The sequence below is a fragment of the Cibotium barometz genome, chromosome 10, assembly GCF_041138505.1.
Source record: "Cibotium barometz isolate CiBa-2024 chromosome 10, ASM4113850v1, whole genome shotgun sequence".
Classification (NCBI taxonomy): Eukaryota; Viridiplantae; Streptophyta; class Polypodiopsida; order Cyatheales; family Cibotiaceae; genus Cibotium; species Cibotium barometz.
This window is the reverse complement of record NC_141055.1, coordinates 50339481-50354849: the sequence shown is the minus strand read 5'-3', so window position 1 is coordinate 50354849 and position 15369 is coordinate 50339481.

The following is a 15369-nucleotide window of genomic DNA, read 5'->3' as shown; positions in this document are numbered from 1 at the left end:
ACATGAGCTGAGAATTTTTAATCCATTGCTACTTAGAAATAACAATCTTGCATGAGTCGAGAGTTTTAAATAAATCCTACATTTTATAGTTTGAATTTTTTTAATGTAAAAAATATATTTGAAATTGTTATTTTCATAAGATTAAAATGAAAGCTTTAATATTTGCTAGATTTTGGGAGGTCCTAGCGATAAAATATATATATGTATAGTCATTTTTTATAACATGCATTGTTTATAAGTGAAGCAATGTTAGAAAAACACCATTTTTAAAACTTCTAATGTGTAAATTTAAAAAAACTACATTGGAAATTCAGCCTTGTCCTAGTAAAAGGGAGGTCGTTTCTAAATAGAATATTTAATGTTTTCAATTCATGCAGTTTCAGTTGTACTTTCATTTTAAGGACCGTTGGATTTCAAACATTACCTTTACTTTATCTCATTGCTTAAAAAAACCTTCAAGCACTTAAGTAAAGGGCTTCCACCTATACCAGTAAAACTTATGCCCTAAGACCTAAATTAGAGAAAATTACACATCTTGACCTTAAGGATTTTTAACATCATATATACAATATCAATGTGAAGTCTTTCTAGAAGGACTACAAAAATGTCAAGATTATAGGCCTCGCACGTCGGGAAAGGCAAATTAGTTTCGGTACCATTTATGAAGATTGGGATGCCCATCAGCCCATGAAGTCTTATAGAATACTAGTCCCGTCGAATTGGCATGTATGATTTAAAAATTCCCATCAAATTTTTATCCTAAAACTAGTGAAATTCATGAAGTTTAACGCAATAAGGGGGCCCACCATTATATCACAAGTTCCATGGAATCCGCTAGATTGCACAAATACTAAGCACAAAAAACTGAACTATTTTACCTCTAAAGTCCACAGTGCGTTAACTTCTAAGTGGAAAATTCAAATTCAAAGTGCAAGCTATTTCCTCCTCTTACAACTTTGAGCCCAACTCAGTGCTGTGAGGAGAGGTACAAGATTGTGGTAAGCATTGCTCAAGACCTAGCCTTTCTACATGATGAGTGGAGGGAGGAGGTGATGCACCTAGACACAAAGCCCCCAAACATACTATTAAAGAGAATGTGAGGGAGAGGGAGAGCTTGAGTTACTTGCAAGCAAGCACACACACACACACACACACACACACACAAGAGAGAGAGCAAGACACAAGAGAGAGACTAAATTTTCTTCTATCTTCTTTACAACCATTATCATAAAGAGATAAGAATACATACTATAAGGGAAAGTACTCTCCTACTATACACAACCATTAACATAAAGAGATAAGAGTACATACTATAAGGGAAAGTACTCTCCTGCTATAACATACAATGTTCAGTCCATAGTGTGAACCCGACTATATGAGCTAGCTCTATAATTATGCCATATTTTTGTCACACAACGTGTCATCCGGGTGGTATATCAATCATAATCTCACCAACCATGCCTAATGGCATAAGTGTGGAAGCTATCACCTAGGCGGTTTATCAATGTTCATTAGCACTAGTTGAGCTCGATATCTTAACAGCTATTGGACTATTGGACAAGACCTTCAATGATAAGATTGTCGATTTCAAACTTTCCAACTTTAGAATTCGACATGCAGTTGATAATCAACCTCCTTATTCCATGTATTGTTCTTCATATCCATGCCTTTAACAAGCTTTGCACCCAATTTGAGTCTCTGTGTGTGTGTGTGTGTGTGTGTGTGTGTGTGTGTGTGTGTGTGTGTGTGTGTGTGTGTGTGTCTGTGTAGTAAAAGAGAGATAAACACATAAATACCTACATTGTTTATGTGTGTGTGTGTGTGTGTGTGTGTGTGTGTGTGTTTTGACACAAGTGTCTGTATGTGTGACACACAGACACACACACATCATCATTATCATCATCATCATCATCATCTATTTGTTTTATGTATATTTGAATTTATATAATATATGTATCAAGATACATAAATAAACATATATTTGGATATGTATAAATAGATCATGATAATGATGATGATGATGATGATGATGATAATGATAGGGGGGGTGTGTGTGTGTGTGCGTACATGCACATGCACACTTGTGTGTGTGTGTATTACACACACACACACACACACACACACACACATACATACATACATACATACATGTGTGTAATGTGTGTGTGTGCGTGCGTGTGTGTGTGTGTGGTAAAAGAGAGATATACACATAACTATCTACATACATATGTATATCCATTATACATATATGTATAGTCTATTATGTATACATATATTCATGTAGATAGAGTGTATTATGTAGATTTGAATTTATGTAAGATGTATTAAGATATATAAATAAACGTATATATGGATATGCAAATCATGGTGATGATGATGATGGGGTGCATACATGTGTGTGTGTGTGTGTGTGTGTGTGTGTGTGTGTGTGTGTGTGTGTGTGAGGAGAGAGAGAGAGAGAGAGAGGTGGTTGAGCAAAAGCCATGGGTGCAGGCTGTGATAAAGGTATGTGGGTGGAAACTATGATAAAGGTATGTGGGTTACAAATGTTCCTCCTCACATAAATGTCATTTACTCCAACCACCACCACTCACCTGGGTGGAGACTCTGATAAACGTGGTAACTGTGATAAAGGTATGTGGGTGGAAACTATGATAAAGGTATGTGGGTTACAAATGTTCCTCCTCACATAAATGTCATTTACTCCAACCACCACCACTCACCTGGGTGGAGACTCTGATAAAGGTGGTAACTGTGATAAAGGTATATGGGTTGCAAATGTTCCTCCTCTTCACAAATGTCATTTACTCCAACCATCACCACTCACCTACCCCCATCCAAAATAAGGACATACTTAATCCCATGAGAAGATAGGATTCAACATGGTGACGGAGTTATTATTATTATCTAGAGTAAATGGAGAAATTAACAAATAGGAACTCACACATATGCCATAGTCACAAAACAAACCAACATTGATATAAGTCTCTATGTAAAAGATATGTTGAACTCCACACAAAACATCACATGTGGTTGAATGGAATCCAAGTATAATTATTGGTCTCACAACCATGTACCATTACGATTTAATGTCCTTTTAAAGATGATATTGCTAGCATCACCAAAAGAAGTCCAATCTAGCAAATGAGTGCTCTGAAATGAGTCCCTTCTAGCAATTTTTTTTAAATCATGAAAGAAAGAGAATCTCCTTAGTATATCTAAGTAGTAATGAATAAAAACCTTACATCTAGCATTTATGGGCTTCAGTTAACTCTAGCTTTATGGGCTTCATTTAACTCCTTAGTGTACTCCTCAAAACATCTAAGTAGCAATAAATAGAAACCTTACATACAACATTTATGGGCTTCAGTTAAGTAGCAATGAATAGAAACCTTACATATAGCATTTATGGGCTTCAATTAACTCTAGCTTTATGACGGTACACATTTAACATAGTGGAGATAGTAAGTTAAAATTATTCTTAGATTTAAACCTTATATATAGCATTTATGGGCTTTAATTAGCTTTGGCTTTAAAATAGTAAATTAAAATTATTATTGGATTTAAACCCTTCTTAAGGTTCTAAATCTATCCTTATTCTTATATTTCATGCAAATATGATTAAATAATCTAAGTCATAGATGTACTTGTCACATTCAAAGTGTCCCTATAAAACATAGAAAATAACTCTGAAGAGGTTGCCATTGATGGTATCCTGCTTTATATTATTTCACGCATCTAATTTTTTTAAATGGAATTATTAATATAAGATATATTTGGTTTGTTTCCCTAATGTCTGAAAAGATGCAGGGGAGAAGGGAGCTTGTGGACTAGTCAATGTAATCCAGTTGTAGAATCTCTAGCAAAGATATGTCGGTGCCAGCTACCAGACCCGCCAGTGATGTAAATGTCGAATCGCAGGCGCCTCATGGGTGTTAGCTTCTGTTGAGCTTGACATCTCAACACTCCTCCTCAAGCTCAACTTCAGCTTGTGAACTCTAAGCATATCTCGAAATCTACGGAGCTTCTTAGCTCCCAAGGCCTTCATGAAGATGTCAGCGACCTGATCCTCTGGTGTTGATGTAGGCCAAGTCGATATCACCTGAAGAATCTCTCGTTGATGAAGTGGTAGTGTACCTTAATATGTTTCGTCCGCACATGAAAAATTGGGTTCCTGGCCAATTGTATACTGCTAAGATTGTCACAATATATGAAAACCTTTCTCTCCACATGCAACCCCAAATCAACAAAGTAGCTTGCATAACCAAGCTACCTCACACGCTACCACTACAGCTCCTCTGTACTCGACAAGGCAGCTCCTCTATACTCGACAAGGCAGCTCCTCTGTACTCTGCCTCTTTACTCGACAAGGCAACTGTGGGCTGCTTCTTGCTACTCCATATTACAGTAGCACTCCCCAATAAAAACATAAATCCACTAGTAGATCTCATGTCTGAGATGCTACTTGCCCAATCTACATCTGTGTACCCATATAGCTCCAATGGTACACCTGCTGCATAAAACAATGCATAATCAACAATGGCCCTCAAATACCGAAGTGTGCGTCGCACACTGTTAAGATATGGTTTGTCGTGGAACTTGCATAAACTGGCTCTCTAAGCCAACAATGTAACTTAAATCTAGCTTTTGTTGATCGTGACACAGATCAAACTCCCCACAATCTTCCTGTACATAGTGGGGTCCTCTAATGCATAACCTACATCTGCACTGAGCTTGCCATTTCAATCTAATGGCACCGAGATTGGGTTACAACCAGCCATCCCACACTTGGACAACATGTCCAATACGTATTCTCTGTGGAGGACAGCCAAATACCATCAAGTGTGCAAATGACCTCAATGCCCAAAAAGTAGCACAGATCTCCCAAATCCTTCATGTCAAACTTCCTTTGAGAAGACTTTTCACATGCTCAATCTCTTCCAAGTTGTCACCCCCAACAATAAGATCATCTACATAGATGGTGATGATCACAATACCGTTATCACTCTTGCGCACATACAAAGAGTAATCTGCATCTGCCATATGAAAACCAATAGTGATAAGATACTCAGCAATCTTGTCATGCCATGCTCGTGGAGCTTGCTTCAGCCCATACAAGGCCTTACGAATCTTACATACATACTCTGGGTGACATGTTGTTAAGAAAACCCTACCCTAACCGTGTCGTGGGAAGTTTCCTATCCGTTGAGCTCGAGCATGGCTTAAGAGCTCCACCATAGCCACTCGTCACCGTCGTCCTCCCGCACTCGTTGTCACACCGAGGCGGTTGCTCTAATCCAACGGGTGATGCAAGCTCTCTCACGAAGATCATGTGGGATCTTTGCGGAAGAGGATCGCATTGGTTAGCCTAATCACGAGAGAGAGAGAGAGAGAGAGAGAGAGAGAGAGAGAGAGAGAGAGAGAGAGAGAGAACAAGTGATTAATCACTCCCAAACCCTAACCCTAAGCACACTACACATGCTAGATTAGAGTTGCAAGAGAGGGAGAGAGAGAACACTCCACTTCTATTGCACAAATGGGAAAACTAGTTACAAACAAGAGAAATTGGCTTTTATAGTTCCAAGCCTTTTCCCACTAGGCCACCCAGGAGTGACCCGGGACGCCCAAAACATAGTTACAAGGCTTTTCTCTATGGTTTGGGCAATTGACCAAGATCCTCTTGTTTATCCTTTGAAGCTGAATACCTGGGAGTGTCTTTAGGGCGTTTCCCTCATCAAATGACGGGATTTACAATATAGCATGGGCGCCCATTACATAAGTGTGCGGATATAGTTGTCATAGGAATGTGTTAACCAATATGTGGTTAACATACTCCCCTTCCTAAAGTCGATCGCATCCTTGTGATCGGTGAGAGGTTGATGAGGCACGTGGGGAAGGTCGCACTTGGTTGGTTCTCCTATCTCTCCGAAAATGAGAGGGGGTGGGGGAGTTAGTATGATGGAAAGAAGTTAGTGGAGTATTGGTGATTATCTAGCTAGTCTAATGGGCTCTTATGAGCTTGCTTTTTTGTATGTGCCCAATAGTATTCGTTATTTTGTTTTTTTTAAATCGCCTGTGCGCTCCAGGACATCATCATTAGAGGAGTCGGAGTACTTGAATGAGAAGACTAGCACAAAATACTTAATGACCAGTATCTAGTGGTAGGTGGTATGATTAAAGAGGAGTTAGTAAAACAATAGGGTTAGTAAGCAATTAGCGAGGGGGGAATTCTGGAGGTACAAGGAGGCAACACGTATGGAGACTGCTTGCGCTCCGAGATGCTGTATATATCGATGGCGATGTTCATGAAGCTCTAGCATCTTTGTCAAGACACCGTGATGGGTATCTTGGCTCCTGTGGATGTTGAGACATCAGGTTGCAGTGTTTTCTCTTTTCTTTTTATGCTTTGTCTTATTCTGTCATTGGAGATCTAGGATCCTGTGCGATAGGAGTGGTAGTCGATGTCGAGGATCCATAGGTGTTGAGCCGAAGGTAGGATTGATGAGACATGAAGCACAGTTATTCCATGGGGTGGGGGAATAGGGGAGACTGTCAGTGATGAGGAGGGGCGTAAGGTGGTAGGGCAGTCGAGGGTGAGGGTGAGTGGATGATTTCCTATTGGGAACACAAGAGGACAATGGCCTTTTTGCTGTTCATTTCCATGGTGGCCGTTTGTTTGCGCCAATTAATTTGGCAATGAGTGGCATCAATCCACTCTTTTCCAATTATTATCCGACCTTGGAATGCACCTGCATCTATGACATGAAATCTGCACTCCAATTGGTTATTTCTAATAGAAATTTTAGGAGTGAAATACCCAACACTCATTAAACGCATTTCATGTGAAATTTGAATATAAGTGTTTTCTTTTGTTAATGTGGGTTTTCCAAGAGCTTTCCACGCCTCCAATAGGGTATATGTGGACTTGCCACCATTGTAGACCAATCCATATTCTTAATGGGTTGAGTTCTGGTGGTAGTTCAGGGACAGTGGAAGACTTACCAATTGTTGCGGAGGATGTGAGAATACCCTTTGTGGAAGCAGTTTGTGGGGGCAAAGGATCAGAGTTGATGCACTCTCTGTCCCCCCGAGGATCATTATTACCTTGCCCTGGGGAAGCTCGAGGGTTGCTGTGTTATCAGTTGAGTTAATTGTACTTGTAATGTTCTAGACCCAGCTTCCTCCAAGGATGACGGCTTTCTTTATCTCACCTGTGGAACCACACAGAACTTACAAGCCAATGGGTTAGATACAATATGTACAATTTGTGTAAAGGACCCAAGGCTTTGTATGTGTTGTCCACCCAGGAAATTGAATTTTAGCATGGGAAGTTTTTAGAGATGGTTTGCCTAGAGAGACCTATGTTTCCCATGGCAAAAGATTGTGGCTCATTGTGGGAGACAGAAAGACACGTTTTCGTTGTATGTTTCTACCAAAGGGGAAATCTATCCAGACCCGAAGGGTGGTTGTTTCAGGTTGTGGAGCTATGCTTACACTCAGGGTGTTAAGCGAGACAATGGCCTTGTAGGATTCATGAATGGTCTGGCCGCTTGGGAGCACAAATTGTATGCCGAGTTTGCGATCTAGGAGGGTGTCAAGTGTAGCAAGGAGTTTCGGCCAATCGTGGTCAACTTCATCATGATGGACAGAAGCGTTTGTGCATGGCACCTGTGATTCATCAAGGGCTTGATGACAAGCATCACAAACCAAGAGATCATTGCTCCTAGCGGTAGTCACAGATTTTGCACAATAAGGGGAGATTTGGCCATGGGATGTGAGTGCCAGGTATATAAGTTGACCTTAAGCGTTTGAGATGCTTTGCGGAGGTAGACATGAGGCAGGTCCCAGTCATGGAGTAGTCGGGTTTGTCTCATGAAGGGCCAACCCAAGATGGCATCATAGGAGGGGTTACGAAAGTTCATGACCACAAATGTGAGGTGGAATGTCATGCCACAAACTTTTACCTTGAGGTCATGCACTAGGCCTAAGGGTTGATCACCAATGTAGTGGGATCAAGGCGTGGTTGATCCCAAGTTTCCCAGCATGTTTGTGTAAGGATGCTTACTCCAGCACCTCCATCTAGGATGCCTTTGACCACATGTCCGTTATAGGAAATGGGCAATGCTATGTTTGTGTCATCACCTTCAAAGTAGTGTCCCAGTGCATTGACGTGAATTGTTGGTGCACCTTTGGGTCATGGGGTGGTGGTGATGGAGTAAGTCTGGATAATGGGGCTCAAATTCATTCGAGGAATCTGGAGCTTCCTCGTCCACATAAGCCTATTGTTTGTGTTCCATCCAATCTCGTAGGTCATTCCATAAATTTAGATGACCTTTTAACAAGGTTCCAATGGGCATTGGATTTAGGAGGAAAGGAAGGCAGAGAGGCTGGCCAGGTCGCATTGATGAGTAGAGGCTTCTTGAGGGGCAGGGCCTAGATCATAGGGTGGACCAGCAACAACAGTATATGGAAGTTCAATTCGGTCCTTATTTGACAGGTGTGGAGGTCAAGAGGTAGTTGCAGTAGGAGGATAAAAGCGGTTCAAGTTGAGATTGTTATTGCTCTACCAGTGCTTGGGCCTCCTGAAGGCGTTGCTTCTCAAGGATGGCATTAGGATATGTGGCCAGCCGTTTTTCCCGTTTTATGAGTTTTTATTGGGCGCTACAGGGGGGACAGTTTGACAAAATCATCGCTCGTGGAGAGGAGGATATGGTCTTTGTTGAGCCTGTGTGGATGCTAACCCGATTGTCACCATGGCCAATGTCTTAGAACGTTGTTTCTTTTGGGCTGTGGCCTTCTTTAGCTTGGCCTGCAACCGTGTGACGACATTCAATGGGATAGTGGATATCTTCCCATGTTGAACACTCAACACATTGAGGGGACAGCATGCCTTCGACTATGAAATGAGAAATTGATTGCAAAGGGAAATCCTTATAGTAATGGTCAATTCCACAACCATGACATTGTGGTTGCATTGGCAGAGGTTTCTTTTGAGGGTAGTCTACCACTCTATGGGGTTCATGGCTGAGGAAACACAGAAGAGGTGGTTTCCTTACGGGTGTACTTATAGTGTGCACAAGTGGTTTAGGGTCCATGTAGGGCACAGGCAAAGGGAGGTGAGGTGCCTTGGGGGGTGGCAAACCGCGCATGGGCTCCATAGGTTTAGCAATGGACCTGGTTGGGATCTTTCCATAAGCAATCGGGATTTCTCGGAGAGGCAACAGTTGGGATGGAAAGATTGGTAGTGGAGAGGGGCATGGTGGTGCGTTATGTGAGTAGTTAGTTTGGGACGGTGCCACCAGCAAGGCTTGGGGTCCGAGAGGAGAGGAAGGTAATGTTACAAATGAGTTGTGGGGTGGTATTAGCGCAGTGGCGTGGAATAGCTTTCCCGTATGTTGTCATCGAGAAAGATCGCCCATTTGCAGGCCTGATCGAAGGTAGAGGGGTCCTTGACCAACATGTGTCACCTCGTGGAAGACATGCTTCATCTTCTGCCTTCCAAATCTGTTCTTTCGCATCATCAAGGGCCCGGACGTGCCTACCATTGGGTCATCAGTAAACCCTCTGCTAGCTGAGAACAGAACTCCCCCAGAAAGCTAAGGAGCATCTAACATGATGCCCATCTCTAGGTAATTGCCATTGAAAAAATGCTAAAGAGCATCTAACATTCTAGAAGATTGCAAATTTTTGGGTTTGAGTTGTCGAATTGGGAATCCAACCCACCAGGCGTGCCAAGTGCCTCTTGCCTTATTCTGGACAAGGGCAGTGTCTGATCCCATTTTTACATTGATGTAATGTGCCAATACATAATGCATATAGCATTCATTCTTATGCACATTCCCAAATGCAACTCTAGCTGTGAATAATCTTGATTTTGAGTGAGATTTATAGGCATTAACCAAGGGTTAAATGCAAAATTATGATTATCACAAATTTATCAGCACAATTTTACCAGAAATTACATTAAATCAAGGGTAACCAATTTGTACGGAATGGTTGGAATATCAAACCAACTTTGAATTGCAATCTGAAGTTATAAGGATCTGTATCAGATACCTAATGGTTAATTTGAACCCTCAATTATCCTAAAATATAGTGATTAGTACTAATTAATTATTGATTAACAAATTAATCCTCTGTTTTGTGTGCAAAAAAAAAGTATGTGGGGAGTCCAGATCTGGGGCCTTAGACTTCAAATGAGCTCAAATGCTTTCAAGGCCATCAATAGCAATGAGTCTAGTAGAGGATTAAGCCAATAAACACAAGATTTGACCAAATATTGAATGCTTAATCTCTATTTTACCAAAGTCACCTGCAGATTTGATAAAGAGCTTGGATCTCACTGTAGATTTGATCAAATTGAATTCTGACTTCACCAGCTTGTAGAGAATCCTTGAAAACACTTGGGGCTAAGAGGAATTAGGTTGATTCACCTTGAGTGAGTGTAGATCTGAGATCTTCTATTGAAAAATGGTGCTCCTTAATCAACGAAAATCGACGACTTACGTTGGCGTTGTGAAGCCTTAGATTATGCAAGCCCAAGAGAAAAGGTTCATTAATTGCTTATCACTCAAATTTTCCCTTTCTTCACAATGCAAATCAAGGTACTTTTGATGTGTGCGATGTAGTCGCGTAATGTTTCCTATGTTTTTTGTTCCAATTGAAGTGTCGGATGATGAGGCTCCATTTAGGCCCATAGGGTGCAAATCCGAGAATGAAGGCCTCTCTCACTGTGTTGAAAGTGCTTTTGTGCTGAGGGTCCAAGGATTAGAACCATTGCACGGCCTTGCCTTCAAGGTAGAGTCCAAGGAGATGGACTTTAGTTGCATCATCGAAAATTTCAAATGCCTGATAGATTTGGTTAAAGACCTTGATGTGGAATACGGGGTCTCCAACTCCGTGGAATTTTGGCAAAAATTTCAAAATTTTTGCCCACATAGGTTTTGTATGTGATGTTTTGGGTGCAACTGTTGTGACACTCCCCTTCCTAGAGCTTGTGCTAAGCTTGGAATGTCAAGTTGTGGCGTAAGGGGAGGTGGGGAGTGGGAATAGATCCGTGGTGGATAGAGAAGAGGGTATGTCAATGTTCTCGGGGCGTCTTTCCACGCTGAGGTGCACGTAGGGAGGAGCTCCACTAGATAAGGGCTCTTCAAAGATCGTTTCACCCTCTTGGCCAAGCATGGGTGGCATGGCGACCATATATGAATGAGCAATTGAGGCCAGGGTGCTGGCGAATGGAATGGAGGCATTGGGGGCATGCAACCATGATTGAAAGGTGTCCATGGTGTGCGAGGAAGCTTAAAGAAGCTTCAACAGTGCACGTGTAGGCCCAAAATAGGAGTTTTACCTCACTTTTGCCTTATGCGTAAACGCACCTTTAAGGTTAAAAATGGTCTTTTGAGGTGTTTTACGCGTGTAAAAGCGATGCTCCTCTAAATATTTAGAAATTTGGAAATTTTTTTATCTTTTTTTGAAACAAATTTAAAAAATTTTGGGTTTGGTATGACCGTACACTCACAAGCGAATGCTCGTGGCTTTAGGTTAGAACGGCTGCTCAAATTTTTTTATTTATTTTGTTTTTGAAAAAAAAAGGGTTTGGTATGGCCGTCCACTCACAAGCAAACGTCTTTGGCTTTAGGTTGGAATTGCCGTGGCAAGTGTGAAACGGTCATTCGATTTTTTTCAGTTTGGTACGACTGTACGCTCATAAGAAAACGCTCGTGGCTTTAGATTGGAATGGACGTTCGAAAAAAAAAATTTGATTTTTTTTCTTTTTTTTGGTTTGGTACGGTCATATGCTCACAAATGAATGCCCGTGGCTTTAGGTTGAAATGGCCGTCGAGTGTTCGGATTTTTTTTATTTATTTTTGTTTGGTACGGCCGTATGCTCACAAGCGAATGCCCGTGGCTTTAGGTTAGAACAGCTATGGCAAGTGTGGAACGGCCGTGGCAAGTTTGAATTTGAATTTGAAATTTTGGATTTCAATTTGAATTTCAAATTGGAGGGAAGTGAGTAGGAGACAACTAAGACCCCCTCTTTAATGCTAGGTGGGTGGGATAGCCTAAAGTTAGAGACTACCTCTAAATTAGTAGATTTAGACTAATTTAGAGGTCCTCTAGCTTAACTAAAGATTAATTCTCTTAATCCCACTATTAATCACTCCTTAACCCTCTTCTTTGCCCTCAAATTACTCCTAATTGTGGTAAGGAGTTTAAGCATGGGGATTTGATAGAGGCATTAGCAATGTTTATGCTAATCCAAACATGTGATTATCTCAAAATAATTTCACTAATTAGGTCACTAATTAATCCACTCAAAAGAGGAAAAATTAAACAAAAGAGATCAAATTAGTGCTAATTCTTGCTAATTAAGGCCTAATTGGAGTGAACAAAGCATAGATTTGAGTTAAGGCAAGTGTTTAGAACACTAATTCCACTCTAATTAGTCTAATTACAAGTAATTAGGCTTAATTTTTTGGCTTTTTACTCTCTTTAAGTCCACTAATCACACTGACCAATAGATTAGTAATAATTAGTGAAAATTAAGAGATAGTGTATGGTTTTTTTTTTGTCTGATTAGTGTTCTATCTAGTAATGCTAACCTACCTATGCAAAGGAATTAAGCAAGAAAAATAAGATTAAGCTAAAAATTAACAAAAAGAGTCTAGGTTTAAGCAAAACCCCTCTTGATTAGACTCGTTAATCACCCAAATCACAAGTTTTTTTACTCAAACAAGTGATAATCCTACTCTAAACACAAAGTTATACATGAATCTTAACAACAAAAAAAACAACCAAACAAAACATCAAAATACAACAAAAAATCAAAAAACCAAATGCCAACAAAGAACCTACCTCGCACGAGCTATGGGGGCTCCATCGGATTCGAATCAAAGATGGCCTAGACAAGTAGTGAATGGCGCTCCCCGACAGCAGTGCCAAAAATGTTAAGGAAACCCTAACAATCTCGTGGGAAGTTACCTATCCGTCGAGCTTGAGCATGGCTCAAGAGCTCCACCGTAGCTGCTCGTCACTGCTATCCTCCCGCACACCAAGGTGGTTACTCTAATTTGAAGCTCAATACTTGGGAGCATCTTTAGGGAGTTTCCCTCATCAAATGATAGGATTTACAATATAGCACGGGCGCCCATTACATAAGTGTGCGGACATAGTTGTCATAGGAATGTGTTAACCAATATGTGGTTAACACCTGTATCCTCAAAACCAAGTGGTTGATCCATATACACTTCTTCTTGCAAGTCATGATGCAAGAACGCATTTTTTACATCCATATGATCTAAAAACCAGCCTTTAGGTGCAACCACCGCAATCACAGTCCTCACAGTTGCCATCTTTGCAACCAAGGCAAACATCTCCTCATAATTAATCCCATGTGTCTACGCATATCCTTTGGCTACCAATCTAGCCTTGTACCTGATTATGCTACCATCATTGTTATGTTTCACCTTATACACCCACTTACATCCAATAGCTTTCTTGCCTTCAAGCAATGGCACCAAATCCCAAGTCTCATTTCCATACAAGGCATCCATCTCCTCATCCATAGCTTTCTCCCACCAATACACATTTCCAATAGCCTCATCAAAACATGTGGGCTCTACAACCTACACAACTTTTGCCATGTAAGCATAGTGATGTGCCGCATAACCATCGTAAGTCAACCTCTACACAGGGTTTTTGACTCTTCTAGATCTTCATAACTTTGCATTCATGGCTTCCAAAGCCTTCTTTACACCAAGTGTCCTCATTGCTAGAATCCCAAGCTCCTCATCAAGGCTCATCTTTGAGTCACTAGAATCTCTATCAACAAGAGACCTGTAGAAATATTAGGCATACCAAGGGGTTCAACTAATTTCTCTTTGCCTTTATGTGATGTACCAACTACATTTCCAAGACTGGTATTATGACACAACCTGCCACTCCATGGTCTATCAATAGAATTGCTGCACGAGGACTCTCCTGGTCCACTCAATGACTGTGATTACTCACTTGCATTCTGTGCAACCACATTTCCACTTACATCAGCCCCAACTTCATCTTTTTCAACACCATACCAGCTACTCATCTCATCGAATACAACAACCGTGCTTACCCTCAATTCACGTGTAGCAGGATTATAACATCTATATCCCTTTTGCTCAAGGGAATACCCAATAAACACACATTTTTTTGCCTTTGGATCCAGCTTAGTATGGAACTCATTTGGATCCAGCTTAGTATGGAACTCATTTGGCACATGCACATACGCAATACATCCAAAAACTTTCAAGTAAGACGAATCAGGTTTCTTGCCAGTAAACTTCTCCTCTGGCATTACATCATGTATGGCTACAGTAGGAGTCCTGTTCATGATATAAACTGCTATAGACATAGCCTCAGCCCAATAGCTATGCGGAATATTATTCTTTGCCATCAATGCTCATACTATCTCTGCAATGTACGTATTTTTCTACTTAGCAACTCTATTTTACTACGGAGTGTATCTACATGTAAACTGTCTTTGAATGCCATTCTTCTGTAAGAAATAAGAGAACTCATTGGAGAAGTTCATCTGACCTTAGGCACTTCACATTCTTTCCTGTCTGCTTTTCAGCCATCACTCTGAAATTCTGAAAATGAGTGAAAACTTCACTGAATCAGTAGAGTTTTAATAATGAAATTGAATAATAGGAATACGCTTAGAACTCGAATAGTTAAAGACTTCTCAAATGAATAGATCAACGGCTATGCCTGATTTAATTAGGAAAAAAGCGTTGATTTCTTCAAGTTAATAGTTTTCCTTCTATCTGGTTTAATCAGGTGAAGGTTAGTTTAGTCTCTTGACCTCGTTAGAAAATTCGTTAAGAAAATCAAAAAGGTGGAATCATCCCCGTTTTTCAGGCAAGGGAAATTTTTCCCGTTTTGGTTTCGGAATGACCACCAGATTAGTCTCATGTCCGGACATTCGAGGGCGAGGCCCCGAGTGGGAAACCGTGTCCCACGGAAGAAGAAGCTACTTTCACTGCTAGCAACCAGGAATCCGGTGCACGTAGGGGGCAGTGGGATCTTACACTCAAAAACCCTAGAAGAGAACACACAAGGTGAGAGGTTGAAAATTGTTCTTCTTCTTCTTCAACAAAAGAGGTCTACAAAGGAGATAAAGTGACTAACACACATACTAGAGTATATACAGGCGGTCCATAATGTGAACACGCTAAAGCGGAGTGGGTAGATGTGAATTAGTCAGTGTAGTCCAGTTGTAGAATCTCAGGCAAAGATATGGCTGTGCTAGCTACCAAACCCGCAGTGATGTAAATGTTGACCAATCACGCATGCGCCTTAATGAGTGTCAGCTCATGTTGAGCTTGA